We start from the raw sequence: 15,152 nt of genomic DNA, 5'->3' as shown, positions 1-15,152 counted from the left end.
AAGAGGACAAGGTATAAGAAACAGTATGAGTTTTTAAACAGAGTTACAGTACAGTAATTATAGTAATTATGGTAAAGCAAAAGTTTGGGGAGATTTGGGGGTATTCTAGGACATTACTCATTGATAAAGAAGTAAATTAATATTTAAATCACAGAGCCTAGAAAGTAGTTTTTTTAAACAGTGGAAATAAAACATTTCTTCTTAATTTTACATGTATAGATAAGCATGCCTCCTTGGGTTTTTTCCCCAGTTTATGTTGTGGATTGTTTTCAAAAAGGATATGGTGATAATGAACAAATAGTCAGAGTGAATTTCTGTTGTCTTATTAATTTAAATATTACACAGTAAGATGACATTTCCTAAATTGTTGTTGGCAACGGCGCTCATGTCCTTATCTGCACTACCTTATAATGTTTATAAGGTGATACAAACATCTCACAGCATATGCTGTTTACTTGAAGTCTTTAGGTAAGTCTCACACTGTGGGGAGAAATAAATAATTTACTTTCCAGAACTGCTCTACTTTCATCTTAGCTTTGCAGAACACTATAATGGGATATTCAGGATTTGTCGTGCTGGTGCACAGTGGGAATAAGTGAGTTTTTTTGGGAGCATTTAGTTGAAGCTCATGCTGTTCTAAAGGACTCTCAGCTCTATATGAGTATTTAGTTTAAAAGTACACTATGTTCTATCGTTTATTTTGAAAGTTTAAAAATTCAATGTCAAAAGTTCATTTGTAGATTTTTACTTTCTTTCTATTTATGCCTAAGATCCCAGTATCAGTATACTGACTGTACTTGCAACATGAAAAAATGTTCCGCTTTTGAAAAGGATCGATGCAGTCCAAGTAATACCACAAGATAAAAGGCACGAGTGGAGGAGTGAATGCAACATGCTATCATGCTTGTATTGTACTTTCAGAACTACAGATCAGAGGTCAACACCGAATATAACCTTTTCAGGAATCACAATCTGTGGAGTGTGTGCTTTTCCTCTTCCTTCCTCAGCTTCTGTTGTTTTACTCCAGATCACCTTCAACAAGTCTCTTTCAATCCATCTCTCCCTCCAAATACTCCCTGCATCACTGCATCACTCCTTCCCCCTCAACCCTATAACCAGGGCCAGAGGTGACGGCCTGTAAACCCCCATCCAATCAGTACACGTCTGAGAGAATTGTGGTTGTGTGGTTTGTGGGGATGAACAGTACAGTATGTTCTGTAAGGTAGAGCTGCTGGTTTAACCACTGTAGTATCTTGCAATTATTAAATACACTGTCCTTCAGCTGCACTCCTCATTACTCTATTGTAGGTTTGTCTAAATTCTTGTCATTTGGAAAAGGATGATTGCAAATGTAAACTCAGAATCTGACTGAGGTCTTGTGTTGCCTTCATGGAGCAATTATGCAAAACTAGATCAACCATCACACACTTTGGTTGAAAATGGCTGTATGGATTTGCATAACTGATGTACATCATGTTTCTGCAAGTATTGATTTGGTCTCTCTAATAATCATAATTTTAACATGTTTGTTCAGTTTAAAATTTGTCAAAACTATAATTATTATAATTACCAAGTATTTTTAATTTGATTGAAAAGTTGAATACATTTCCAAGGACCCTTTCTTTTTCAGTATACTTGTACTGGCATTCTAGCATAACTACCAGAAATTCGCCCCGTTAGCGCCCTCTGCAAGTCATGTGATCCTTACATTGCAGGTCATAGTGATCTGTCGAGAGTAAAGCAATAGATGCAAATATACTTCCTGAAAACGTTTAGTCATGTTAGATCTGCTACCCATTATCACTTACCTACATTGATGACCTCCCTGTCAGATGAGCAGCATTAGAGGCGAAGCCATGATAGACAGGTGTTTGCACCTAAGGATGACTATTATCCGGCCAATCAGCAAAATCGTCATAGCTAATGGCTGTTGTTCAATGATAATACATTTCAATGGTAATGTATGTTTAACACCTAACTGAAGAGTGCAGTACTCACATAAAAAGGGTTCAATTTGCCTCACAAGAGGGCATGAGAGTTTATATAAAGGCACTGTAGGTGGTCAGTAAATGTTGTGACATGCAGAAGTTAAAAGGATTTGTGGCATTCTCCAATTTATTTATTTATTTTTCATAGGTTTAAACAAAGTATGAGTCATGTACAGATAAATCCACCTTTCTCCACGGGGGTAAATGCTTGTTTGACTTACCATCATTTGTAATTCTCTGATCTTAATGGATCTGGAGTTAAAATATGTTGCTGAAATAAACTAAAAACATTTCCGTGAATGATACAGATTTAATACAACATTAATATTCTGGTCACAATATCATCCTAAGCACAGCTTGCTGATTTGCTCAGAGGTTTTACAGGGTTTAACATTGGCATATGTCTGCCTAGCAACTTCTACAGTTCTGCCTTTCAAACAATTATCTCTGTCCTGCAACATCCCTTGTTGCAACAACAGACATATAATGGTAAATGGTAAATGGACTGTACTTATATAGCGCTTTTCTAGTCTTTGCGACCACTCAAAGCTGCTTTTACACTACATATCACATTCACCCATTCACACACTGATGGCAGAGGCTGCTACGTAAAGTGCCCAACTGTCAATCAGATAACACATTCATACCTGTTGGCTATGCCACCGGGAGCAATTTGGGGTTCAGTGTCTTGCCCAAGGACACTTCGACATGTAGCCTGAGGGAGCTGGGGATCGAACCTCCGACCTTCTGATTGAAAGACGACCGACTCTACCACCTCACCTACTGAGGCCGTAACGCTCTCTTGTCTAATATAAGATTGTCAGGTCTCGTAACTGCCTTGCATATTAGTTATGGAAAGATAAAGTATTTAACAGAACAGGTAACTATCTGGTAAATTTTGAGGGACGTTGATGATGTTAATATTAAAATATCATAAATACAGATGTGCAGTTTGCACTCATCAGGCTGAAAGAAGCCAGTTAAGACAAGTTTGTCTTGTTAACAGAGTTCGGTAAATCCGGCTTTGAGTCCTTTAAGAAAAGGAGACCTTTACAAAAATGTTCTTACACGCTGCTCTTTGTATTGCTTTTTTGATAGTCCCTGCTTTGACTTCTTCTTATAGATCCTTCCATCTTAAGCTTGCAACAGGCCAACACCAATCCTTTAACAAGGGCCAAAGGTGCTGGCCCCTACATCTTTTAATGCGTGCAATACAATCAGCATAGAGCGAAGCGCGTGAAGGTTTTATATAAATGTGGTCGAGTGGGGGAAGAGTGGAGGAGATACGAGGAGGTTAGAATAGTGAAGGACAAGATACGAGAGCCAGAGGAGATATGAAGAGAGAAGTGTGAGGGTTGGGATGGGGAATGGTTGCCAGGGTGACGGTCAGGGTTGTGACCCCTTATGTCAATCCGCCCATTTGGAGCATATTGCAGAGTAAGAGGATTGGATTTTTATGGAGATGGATTTCATCAGCTGGAAAGCTCTCTCTCTCTCTGTGTCTTTACCTCTCTCCACCTCCCGGCACCTACTGTACTGTACATCTCGCTGAGGATGTTTTCTATCCCCCTACTTGTGTTTCTGTGTTAAGTCACGTGACTATGTTTTTGAAGCTTCTTTTCCTTTCCTGCTTGATTCCTTTCCATCTTGATTATTTTCCTTCTCCTACCCCTGCACTCCATCCTCTAATCTCACTATGATGATGTTTATTTGGTGATATCAGGATCATCATGATCCCTTCTGATATTTTCCAAATGCCAATTTGTCTCCTGTAACTCATACCAAAAAGATTACAGTATATTTTGTGTGCGTTTTTTCCCCGTCTGTGCTTTTTGTATCCGTCTGTGGGTTTCAGTCAAAGGTGACACCGAGGCTGTAATGGAGAGAGCTTAGCCGTGTGCCTTTTTTCAAATGTCACACCGTTCTCTTTCCATCTGCTGCGCATAGCGGCTGATAGAATTGGATTGTACTTTGATGCCGTTTGATGTACTCTGGCATAGAGGGCACACTTCAAGCTTCAGATGCCATTTACATTTTATATTTTAATGTGATGTCGAAATGGATGTTTGGATGCAAATGAAAAAGTTTGTGTAATGTGAGTTTTGCAGCCCACAATTTTTCTTAGTTGGAATATGCATCAGTGAAGCTTGAGTCATATTTGTGTAGTCACTGCTCAATGTTGCTAAACTGCTTACCTGGCACTCTACTCCTACACAGAACATTGCGATGGGTTTGCCCAGAAAACCTTCAAATATGATCCAGTTTCTGTCACAGTCAGCCTGGAGTAAACAGAAGACTGGCTGACACCGGTCAACAGTCATCATCAGTGTAAAATGCAGCAATTACATCAATACTGATGGGGAATTATAACACAGAAAGTTCAAGTAGCATAGCATACATTTTCATGGAATCAATATTTGCAGGGGGTTGAGTGGAGCGAGGGTAAGAGATTGTGTTTTTGGTGTTAGCTCGACAGACATTAGACTTAAAGAGTTGTTTGATGTAACAAACTTGCTAAAACACATGTCGTTTGGGAGACCGAGCATAGGGTCAGCTAAACAAACCACTGTCCTTTCTAGGGCCAACTATTCTAACTTGCACAGGCCACAACCAATATATCAATGTATGATAAACACTGAATGAGATAACAAGCCATGTATGGCAAGTGCAGAAGCTGATACCTGCTAATTAGTGTTAACATCTAAATAAATACAACACTACCATTTCACTCACTGTAAAAAATAAACTGTACAAACTAGTGCTGGGTATCTATAATGATTTCTCAATTCGATTCGATTCCGATTCACAAGTTCCCAATTCAATTCAATATCGATTTGTTTAGGGGTATTTCAGTTACAATATCAATGCACCTCTAACCTGGCGTATTATCAAATTTTTTTATGTTTACAATAAGAATTGACCCCAAATAAGTTACATCGTGTACTTTTTATTTAACATGACCAACACACAGCGGTCAACACAATATTAACAATTTTATGAATTAGACAGCTTATGAACTTTTTTTTCCAGTTTCAGATTTGTAGTCTGTACATCTGGCTTATGGTTGTGATTAAACAAACTGGGGTCCAACTTGCGCGAGATTTGAGAACAAAACCACACAAGACTAGGAGTTATGGGGAAAGACATACTGTACAACATGCTGAAAATACACTCGCGGCCAAAGCCAGCGCTAACAGCGAGTAACGTAAACATCATTGCAAAACTAACTTACATAATCATGGGCACACACACGATAAAAAGAGTCAGCGATCACTGATGTCTCTGTAGTAGGTGCAGTAAACAAGCCCGGGCATGTCTCCCTCACTGGAGTGTTTCAGCTGAGTCGTGCTGCATTAAAAGGTGAGTGATCAGAACTGTTTTTGCACATATTTTTAAAGAACAATCTTGGGATTTATGAATTTATTTTGGGTCATTCAAATGAGAATCGATTCGAATTGGAAAAATCGATTTTTTTAAACGCAAGTAAAATACTTCTTGGACGGTCCCTTAGTACAATAAGCAGCATAGTAAGCCATGTAGGAGTGAGCCTATTCCAGGCCATTCCAGGAACTGCTTTTTTTGGTTTGATAAAGCCATAAACAATTATCCATACTTGTGTTGTTATAAAGCCATCAGAAATGTCACATCATGTCCTTATTAATCCATTTTTATGTAATTGAAGTCTTACAGAAAATCTTGTAATTACTATTTGGATTTAGTGAGATGAAATCATTTATCTTTTATAGGCCAAGCCAGCTGGGGCTGAATATTCTCACACTGAGCGGCCCTGTACTGTGTGATACAGCCAACAGCGACTTATTATTTTCATATAATGATGCTCAGCTTCACATTTGGCAAAAGTAAATTCCCTTTTTCTCTAACCTTCAGCTTTCTAAAACAGTCTATCAAATTTTCGGTTTCAGAATGAAACAAAACTCTTTTGTTTCACCTGCCAGCCTTCAGTGTAGCTTCTCACTCTCTTTCCTTCATTTGCAGTGGAAATGTTTGCTGAGATGCTCTACTTCAGTTACCAAGCATCCCACTCATGCAGCTACATGAATCCTCACATGGGAGATACCAAGAGAAATCAGCGCTGAGGTCACAGTAAGCGCCTCGCTAAAAGGCGCCTTATTCGCGGCTGCGTCTCCCACCCAACCAGCCCACCAAGTTTCCCAGCAGTTCAATTGGTGACCTTAACAGCATAATGCTACTTCTTTAGGCTATACCCACCCACGTTCAAGAAACAACATTATAAAGAGAGTTAAAAAAAAGTATTTCTATCCCAGATTTAAAGGAAAGGAGGAGAAACACAAAACAATGACTGATTTAGGATTGATACAAGATGCAAAATTGCAAATAAGGGGTCCTTAGGATGTCAAACAAATCCCGGAAACATACTAACCTGACACAGGAACACATGCTAAATGTCAATCAATCTTTAATTCATGTAATTTCTGCCTCCTGCGTGTTGATTATGCAGCACACCTGCCTTGTCATGCCCCCTGTGCATGTGCATGTATCCACATATGTGTGTTGGAGTGTGTAGGCAGCACCCCGAATCAAGCTCTTTATTAATCTTATCATGCAGGCTTCCTGCTTTGGGTTACACGCTGGGGCTAAATGATACAAGTGTGTGTGTGTGTGTGTGTGTGTGTGTAAATGTGTTTTTGTTTACGTGTGTGCAGGGGTACCGGGTTAATATGTCACTCAGTGGGGGGTTCTGGTAAAAGCTGACTTTTTGTGACACCCCACATTGCACCGGCGGCAATGCTTCCTGTGTTGGAGTACGTGTGTGTGTATGTTTGTTAGCTGTGTGTAAGTGAGAGAAAAAGATCCAGCCAAATCCCATCCACCCCAGCGCGAGCCACAGTGGAAATAGCCTCTCACCGTTAAACGAGCCCATCCTTCAGAGATGGAGCTTTGCTCTGCATAATGTCTCCACCTTAGGGGTCCTACACACACACACACACACATGTTCACACACACTCAGGAGAAACAGAGAGTTTCAGATCATTAATCTCTGTAGCTACCACCCCCTTAACCCCCCACCTCTGCACTACTGTCCTCCCTCCCTTTGGCAAAGTCATGGCTGTCTTCCTTGACCAACACGCTCCCCCTGAGGCCCTGAAGTGTGTGTGTATGTCTACACTCCTGCGTGCGTGGACTTCTCGCCGTGCCTGCAGGCTAAGCATGTGTTTGCACTTGTACACTGTGCGCCGACGTGTGAGTACTGTAAATGTGTGCGTGTGCATGCCGACATAAAAAAACCCACAGAAAATAAGATGTGTGTGTAACATAGAAAAAGGAAAAAGCATGTATCCTTATTTGACTGCCAGCAACAGGACTTCACGCCAGCCAACAGAACTCCCTCAAAAAAATTCACTAAATCACATGCTGGCACACAATACACACTGCCTCTCTATTAGTTCTAAAATGTACTTGTGAAAACTGCCAATTGTGGCCGAATGGTAGCTAGAAACAGATTACATTTTGCTTTAATCGCTTTAGTTTCTTATAAGCTTTAAGACATGATAAGAGACTGGGATCACATTAAAACAGACTGCTCAAAGCAAGAAAAGGGATTTTGTGACCACTGACTTTAAGTTGTTTTTGTACAATTTAATCAGACATAAGAATATTGTATAAATGCACTAAATCAGTCATCAAAAGCGTAATACACACTGGATATTGATAGAAGCAGCAAAGCTGTTGAAAATCCTATAAGCCATAAATAGACATTAGAACTCCTTTATACAAACCGTAGGAACTTATTGTCAATATTATACTGTATTAATTATCCATGTACACTAATGTTATTGTTTCACAAGGACGTAGGCTAGTTTCAGAAGAGAGGGGGCAAACTTCTTTGCATAATTTCATTTTCTGCCTCATTTGTTGACCAGTGAATGCAACCTAATGCTTTCATATACGTTTATAACAACATAGCCAGCAACTTGCTATGGTGCTTTTATTAATAATGGAAGTTTAGCAAGAAGAAAAAAGAAACCCATGACATTTGTATTGATCAAGACTACCTAGTCTTGTAGTCGACAAAGACGCAGAGAAATTACTGAATTGTCCCTAACAATAATTTTGTCCAAAAATGTATATCTGATATGCGAAGCTGTTGCACTTTCAACCTGCAGAGGAATCGTGCATGTGAGACAGCCATCACTCTACCCAAACGTCTTTGGTTACAGTGGGACATTTGAAATGAAAACACATCATCATCAAAGCGTGCAGTATCAAAAGTTATGTTTATCCATTATAATTAATGGATAATTAATTACGAGGAGATGTGATGACATGAAAAATCTTATTTTAAATAGTGCTAGAAAAAAATGTAATTTAATAAATAAATAAAAACTTGTCCCCACCAGTGCTGCAATGAAAACTTTGCCCTTGGGGTGTTAGCGTCTTTTGTTAAGTAGCCTTGCTTTTCAGTGTTGCAATTTTTATTTAAATTAAATGTATCCTCTTTAATACAACATATTGTCAGCTGTTGATCAGATAAGTTACATTGTAATTTACTTTATTATTATTTATCTATGTGTTTAAAATATATATATTTTTTGCTATAGCTGCCTTTATTTGTAATAGTAATGTGTAATTACAGAGAACAAAAAAAATTGCAATTATAAAAGCACACAGAGAGAAACAGGATTTTTGACACTTGACACAGTCTAGGGAATAAATGATACCCTGGCTAATCACAAAACGCTTTGTTTCGCTGTTATCAGAGCTTCACCCTATTCCAAGCCACGGTGTAATGAGGATGTTATTTTTCAAGCTGCTCCAACAGTTATGTAATACACAGATGGCATTAGATTTACCTCAACCTCGTGTTCCCATGTTGCACCTCTTCCCCTCTGCAGCCCTCCCCGCCCACTCTCCCGCTCTTCAGATTACCCTGACATGTGGCCCTCCACCGAGAGTGACAGCAAGACAAACATGTTGGTTCCCCATCCTTGGCCAAGTGCAGGCCTGTCAGGAACGTCCCCAGTATACCTGCTCTGACAGACCATTTTTCCAGTGAAAGAACATCCCATAATACCAGTACTCAAGTTGACTGAGCCTTGCCTGGCATTCAGTGATGAGTACTGTCTGCTCGAATGTCACAGTTTTGGAAAGACCCTTCCTCACTGAGATGGCATGTTTAGGGACGAGTGTTGATTATGTTTTTGTCCCAACATGTCCCTCTTTCTCCTCCATATTGTTTAAGTCTCACTTTCAGTTTGGAGTGACCCTCCATAAACTTGGGGGAAGCAGTGGAAATTACTGTAATGCAGACCGGAGAAGCCAAACAAAAAATGGAAATCACACATAAAAGGGTGTGCAGGCACATCTTTTTTTTCCTGTTATTTTAAAGCATTGCATCAGAGTGAATCTGAGTCACTCCGCTCTGCTGTTCATTTTAATCCTTAAGCTAACTGGTGCCATGGATTGTTGTTATCTCTAGGATCACATTAAAATCAGTCTGGGGGAAGGGTGGTCTCTAAACTCTTGCTAAACTCTGCAAAGTCTTGGGTTGGGAAACCTAACCCCATTATACCACATGAAATATATATTTTAGTTCAAATTGATTAGATGAAAATTTGTATGACAAAATATTTTAATATACTAGACTTTTTAAGCTTTAACCTTCAGCTTGCTGACTTCAGCCTGTGAAATGAGTGTGGAACTTTATATCAGGCGATAGTACATAGAAGGGTTACACTTTCTCTTTGTGATGGTCTCTTGCATTGGACGTGATCTTTCCCAGGCCATATATTGACACAAAGTTAAATACTTTGACAGCCTAATGGTCGATTAAATGCTTTTCAGCATGTCATCCCCACTCTCTCTCCCCCTGTTTCCAACACTATCCACTGTCCTCTGTTTCAATAAAGGCATAAAAGTAAAAAAATATATATATATAGACAAAATGTATTCATACATTATTTAGTATCAGTCCCTAAATGTACAATGCAATTGAGGCAGGATCTTAAGTAATAAGTAACATTAAGACCATTTTCAATATGGTGAATGAACTAACATTGAACCATAAAGCATGTTTTTAACAGGTTAAAAAAATGTATAGTCTCTCATCACCGCTGATACTGTAAGAGTCTGTATTGGTTTTGGATGGTGGAACAGTATTCTGCATAGTTATCTGTGGCGGTGTAAACATCTGATATTATGCCATAGAAAAAAAATCTACATATGGCTTTATAAATAATCCTTTTATCATCTTTTTTGAAACTTGCAAATCAAATCATATAAATCTAAAGAAATCTACAAAATATATGTACTTTATGTGTAAATGTCTCTTCAGCATTAAAAAGCAGTGCTATATTTTCCTACATAACATATGGAATGTTCTGGATCAGGGCTGTTGGAGCTACTCTGGGATAAAATGTCCAGTAAAAAGTCTATTCCACCACCATATCTCCCCTATTTAGTGTGTATTGCTCAGCTCTACATTATACACCTTGTAATTGTATAATTACAAATCCATTAAACAATTACAATACATACCCTTGTAATATAATTTAATATGACAGTTCAGATAAAGAGAAAGCCTTTGCACAGAGGCACATTGTCTTAACATAATCCCTGCACTATGGGGGCAGAAGCCCCTTATTCTTCTCCCATGACACTATCAGCCTGAAGCCATGGTGGCAAATCCAGCTGTGCTGGATGAAGACAGGGAATTACTTCCTGTGTCAGATTAGGGTTATCGTAGCAGGGCTAAGAGTTAGTATTATTGTGACTGATATAGGCGCTCACACACACATGCACACACATTACAGAAAGAGATAGAGTATTTAGAGGGTTATCAACCCATAATGTTGGATAATCTGCACTCCAGGGCAGTTAGCTGGCAGAGATATTCTTCATGGGGAATTTGGCCTACATAAAAACTACAACAAGTAAATCCACTGTCACATTCTGTAGAGATGTGCTGTGTATTGTTGTTTCATGTGGAAAAAAATGTTAGTCAAGAGGTGATTGTTCAAGGCAATTTGGAAATGTAATTCTAAAGGCTAAAGAGAGGCAGGGGGAAAATGGGACGGGAAACAACATAGAAGCAAACAGGAGAGAAAATGGCTCTGAACACTGGCTGTCTGGCAGTTGAACAAATAAGACACAGATGGAGGAGCAAAAGGAAGAGAGGATAAAAGAGGAAAGGAAGTAAACCAGAGAAAAAAGAGAAAAGCCTTTGCAGTGATGACTGAACATAAAATAAAAATGTCTGGATGTGAAATAGAAGTAGTGCATAAATGTGCCAAGTGTTTGTGTCTTTTGGGTTTGTTTCTTGTGTTCCTCAGATGATGCTTCTATAGGACTCGTAGCGTGAAACTTGGATGCAGGGACTCATTCTGGTGAAGGGCAGATGTACGATTTTCTTGTTGCAAGCAGATAACACAATATCTTTTCTACTGGTTCATCAAACCAACGGGAAACAGCTTAACCCCAGTTGCTACAGCGAAGGCAATTTGCTCCGATTCAGCACCAAGAGCATCAGTGAAGGCAGTTACAGATAATGGGCCGAAATCGCTTTATACCTAGTACTGGTCACAGCTGCTTGGTAAAATGCCAAAAAACCCACTGTGTGCTCAGTGGCCAGCATCAAAGGACAAGATTAGCATCTGGTTTTTGAAAATACCTTTAGCAACTTAAAAGACAGGTGTTTTTTGTCGGTCGTTGGTAGAGATCCAAAACAGAGTTAAAAGACTTTTTGGAGAGTCGCAGGTTTCCAAAAACAAGTCTCCACATCAATGATGATGTTGCTTGGTCCCTGTTTGATGTGTGAATAGTCAACAGTTTTTATTTCCCCCAATGAACCCTAAAGGTGACAAAATGTTAATGTTGTTCAAAACCTGTTTCAGCAGGTTAAAATATCTCTGATTCCTGTGAAATTGATAATGATAATATTTCAATCAGGAGAGATAAGCAAGGAGGAATATTTATTTTGCAGTGATGATGTGTTAATGAATGATGGTCATATACAGTGGAGATGTGGTGATCGTAGTGTGTTGACCCTGAGCAGCAGTAAGATATACAGTATCCCCCCTTGGAGTCCAGACACTTGTGGTAGAGGTTGGCTGAGAATGTCATCTAAGGCTGATGAGATGATGAACACACTTCCCAATTTAACCAGACATCTATAGCTGGCTCCCTTTGTCATGGTTCAAATGCTTGATTTTCCTCGCTTTCGTTTTTAGACTGTTTGCCTTCATCTGAGCGTCAGATTAGTTTCTTTTTCTAATGATTTTCACTTACTTTTGAAGTTGTATCTTCAGCTACTGTATTAATTTTAATGTGATTTATGCTTACAGTAGCCTATGCATATATGCACTGATAGCCTGTGAATTTCTTATAGTAGATTATGACTTTCTTCTACAGAGCAAGCTGTTGCAGTTGACTAACCATAAAGCCTCTGGAAACGTGGCATTAAATAGTAAAATTGCATACATCACATCAAAGATGAGAGTCTCATTAAGCCTCCGCTAAAATCAGAGTAAAAATAAGTATTTGAAATTATGAAAAAACCATATCGTTTACAGAAACTTAAAGTGGTATTCTTGAAGATCTCAGTTTCATTCTGCGGGACCACACTTCTCAGATTACCAAACAGTGTCGCATGTGTTATGTCTATGGTTGGCTCCGGTTGTAACGGTTGTAACTCTTGATGCTTGGACTGTAGTCATCGATCTTTTCTTTGTTTTTTCAGCCGTAGTTGATTACCATTTCCTCCCAATTCTTATAGAAACCACAGCCGCTTAGCTCCGCCTACCGTCTCTGGCAGACCAACCACTGCTGGGTCACTCACTGGCCGCTGTGATTTTTTCCGCAAATGTCACCACAGACACCCAGTCTATAAAAATTTGATATAAATGCAAAGGTTTTCATCAGTGAGCCATAGGCTCAATCACCATTGTGTTACCTCATTTGGTGATAGTGACTTAAAAAACATTTATTTAAATAAAAACATTTGAGATTTTACCTTTAAGTAGCCCAAAATCTGTCAAAATACTGTAAGCTCAACTCAAGGTCCAATTATCAGCTTAATCTGGGACTGTAAACCTTATGCATTGTCTACACTTCCATGAAAACTGAGCAAACGTTGTCAAGTGGTGATGATAAATATGTAATATGAAGGAAGCTTCAGGACATGTGAATACAAAATAGACAATATGATTATAATTATTAGAGAGCATTGGGCACTGTTGGTTCTTTAATGTGAAAAATCTAAATTTACTGGTAAATGTATCGGCAATAGTCTGGGTTGCAGCATAATGTCCCTTCAATCAATTGCACTTCATTCATTTAGCAAAGGAACCTTTGAATTTCCCTTGTTGCTCCAAATTTAAAGTACACAAGACATACAGTTTATTGTTCCTCTTCCAGGTGTGCGACCATAACACTTCTTGTTCTTATTAATTCATGTGTAAAAGATAAATATCATTCTCCTTGTTAGGTTAATTTCCATCCACAAGATAGACACCATTTTCTGGCTTTAGTTCATTCTTTTGCTAAGATACACATCAGGTCCGTTGTTTAGGTTAATTCAAGGGCAGGAGATACAAATCAGGGCCCTCGGTGCGCTTAATTTACTGCAGTTACACAAGATACACATCAATCCCCTGTTTTGGTTAATTGCAGTGCAAAGGCTATTTTATCCCAAGTCCCTTGTTTTTGTCATTTAAATGGAGAAGGATGTTGTGTAATTGGAGTGAGAAAGGGTTATTTCATTGGTAGATGTTATTAACCTTTAATACTTATTTTGAGTGGGAATTATTCAGATTGATCTTTCTTATACAGATAAACATTCCCTGGGTTTGGTTCATTTGTTCATTGGTTTATGCAGCGGGTATGGGGGTACCTGTTTGTGTCATCTGTGGCAATGAATGATTAGTGTACATGTACGTCAGTGGGCACTGTTCCGCGAGTAAGCAGAATGCAGAAGGACACCATGGTTTATTTTAGGAGCAGGTTTGTCCCAGTGGGTGTCTGCTGGAGGATCACAGGTTAGGACACACAGACAGTGGGACATTGACTGTCTGTTCAGGAGAGATGACAGGTCTTCTAGAGGCCACACAAGCAATAAAGAACACATGGATGGATACATGCCGAAGCTGAACCTTTAGTCTTGGGTTATAAATCCTGTCTCAAAGTAATAAGGGACAACGTATAAAAGCAGGAAACGGGTGAAGGTGATGAGATGAAGGTTAAGAGATGAAAGTGTGAGAAGAAGAAGGGTCAGAGTTTGATCATTTGAATATTTTTGAAACCACATGACTGGTCTGACTACCAACTGAGCTGTGGGTAGGTTATCAACGACTGTGAATGAGGAAAAATCCAGTTGCATTTCCATGAATCACTGTTTATTCTCTGATTATAATGAGCTCTGGACAATAGTATTATGCTAACAAAGAGTTTTGGCGCCTCTTTGAATTATAGTGTGCATGTTGATTTTGTCTCCCCTGTGGACTTATTTAATTGTGCAAGCCAAATATTCCAGCGGCTTTGTGGAACTGTTAGATATGTCTGCAAGTGTAGAGTCATCAGTACTACAATTAAGCCTACAATAAAGGCTGGATTACAAACAGGGCAAAGCGAGCAACTGGCCCGAGGTCCCAGACCTCCGGGGGGGGTTAGGGTTCACTGCATGTGAAAAATTCTTCTGTTATTTGAGCCATTGAAAATATTTGTGCATTAGCACTACTAAATCCTGCATTACTTTTTTTTTTTGTCAAAAGCAGCACTTGACACTACAAAATGACACCAAAGCATAAATATAGCAAAAACATGGGACCAATGTAGATAAACAAAGCACAAATACATAAGTGTGACTTATAATGTGCATATGGGGAAAAAAAACTTATCTCTTCTTCCTCTGGTTCCCTTCCAGCTTGTGGCACCCTAGACAGCCACCTAATTCACCACCTATGCAAAAAAACTTCCCTGACATGGAGCCAGGTTGTTTTATTCTGGCTCAGGTGCTTGGTGTCTGGCTGTATAATGAAGCTTATTTGCACAGTGTAGCATGAAAATTCAATGAGATCTTGGAACTGACAGTGTACCAAGGTTGCTATACAGGGGCTTAACAGTAGATTTGCCTTAAAATGCACATGTGCTTATAAGGTGAATCTTGCCCTCTGTACGGCACAATGCATG

General features: G+C 39.1%; 1 protein-coding gene across 3 annotated transcripts in view; it reads left to right on the top strand.

Moving 5' to 3' along the window:
* nlgn1 (neuroligin 1) overlaps positions 1-15,152 on the top strand; it is a 294,360-nt gene that overhangs the window by 142,269 nt on the left and 136,939 nt on the right. The gene's annotated exons all lie outside the window — the stretch shown is intronic.

Source organism: Semicossyphus pulcher, unplaced genomic scaffold, assembly GCF_022749685.1.
Source record: "Semicossyphus pulcher isolate SPU_LCO1_2020_fin unplaced genomic scaffold, fSemPul1.0.p SCAF_4, whole genome shotgun sequence".
Taxonomy (NCBI): domain Eukaryota; kingdom Metazoa; phylum Chordata; class Actinopteri; order Labriformes; family Labridae; genus Semicossyphus; species Semicossyphus pulcher.
Note: the sequence above shows the minus strand (reverse complement) of the source record. Positions and strands in the feature narration are given on the sequence as shown.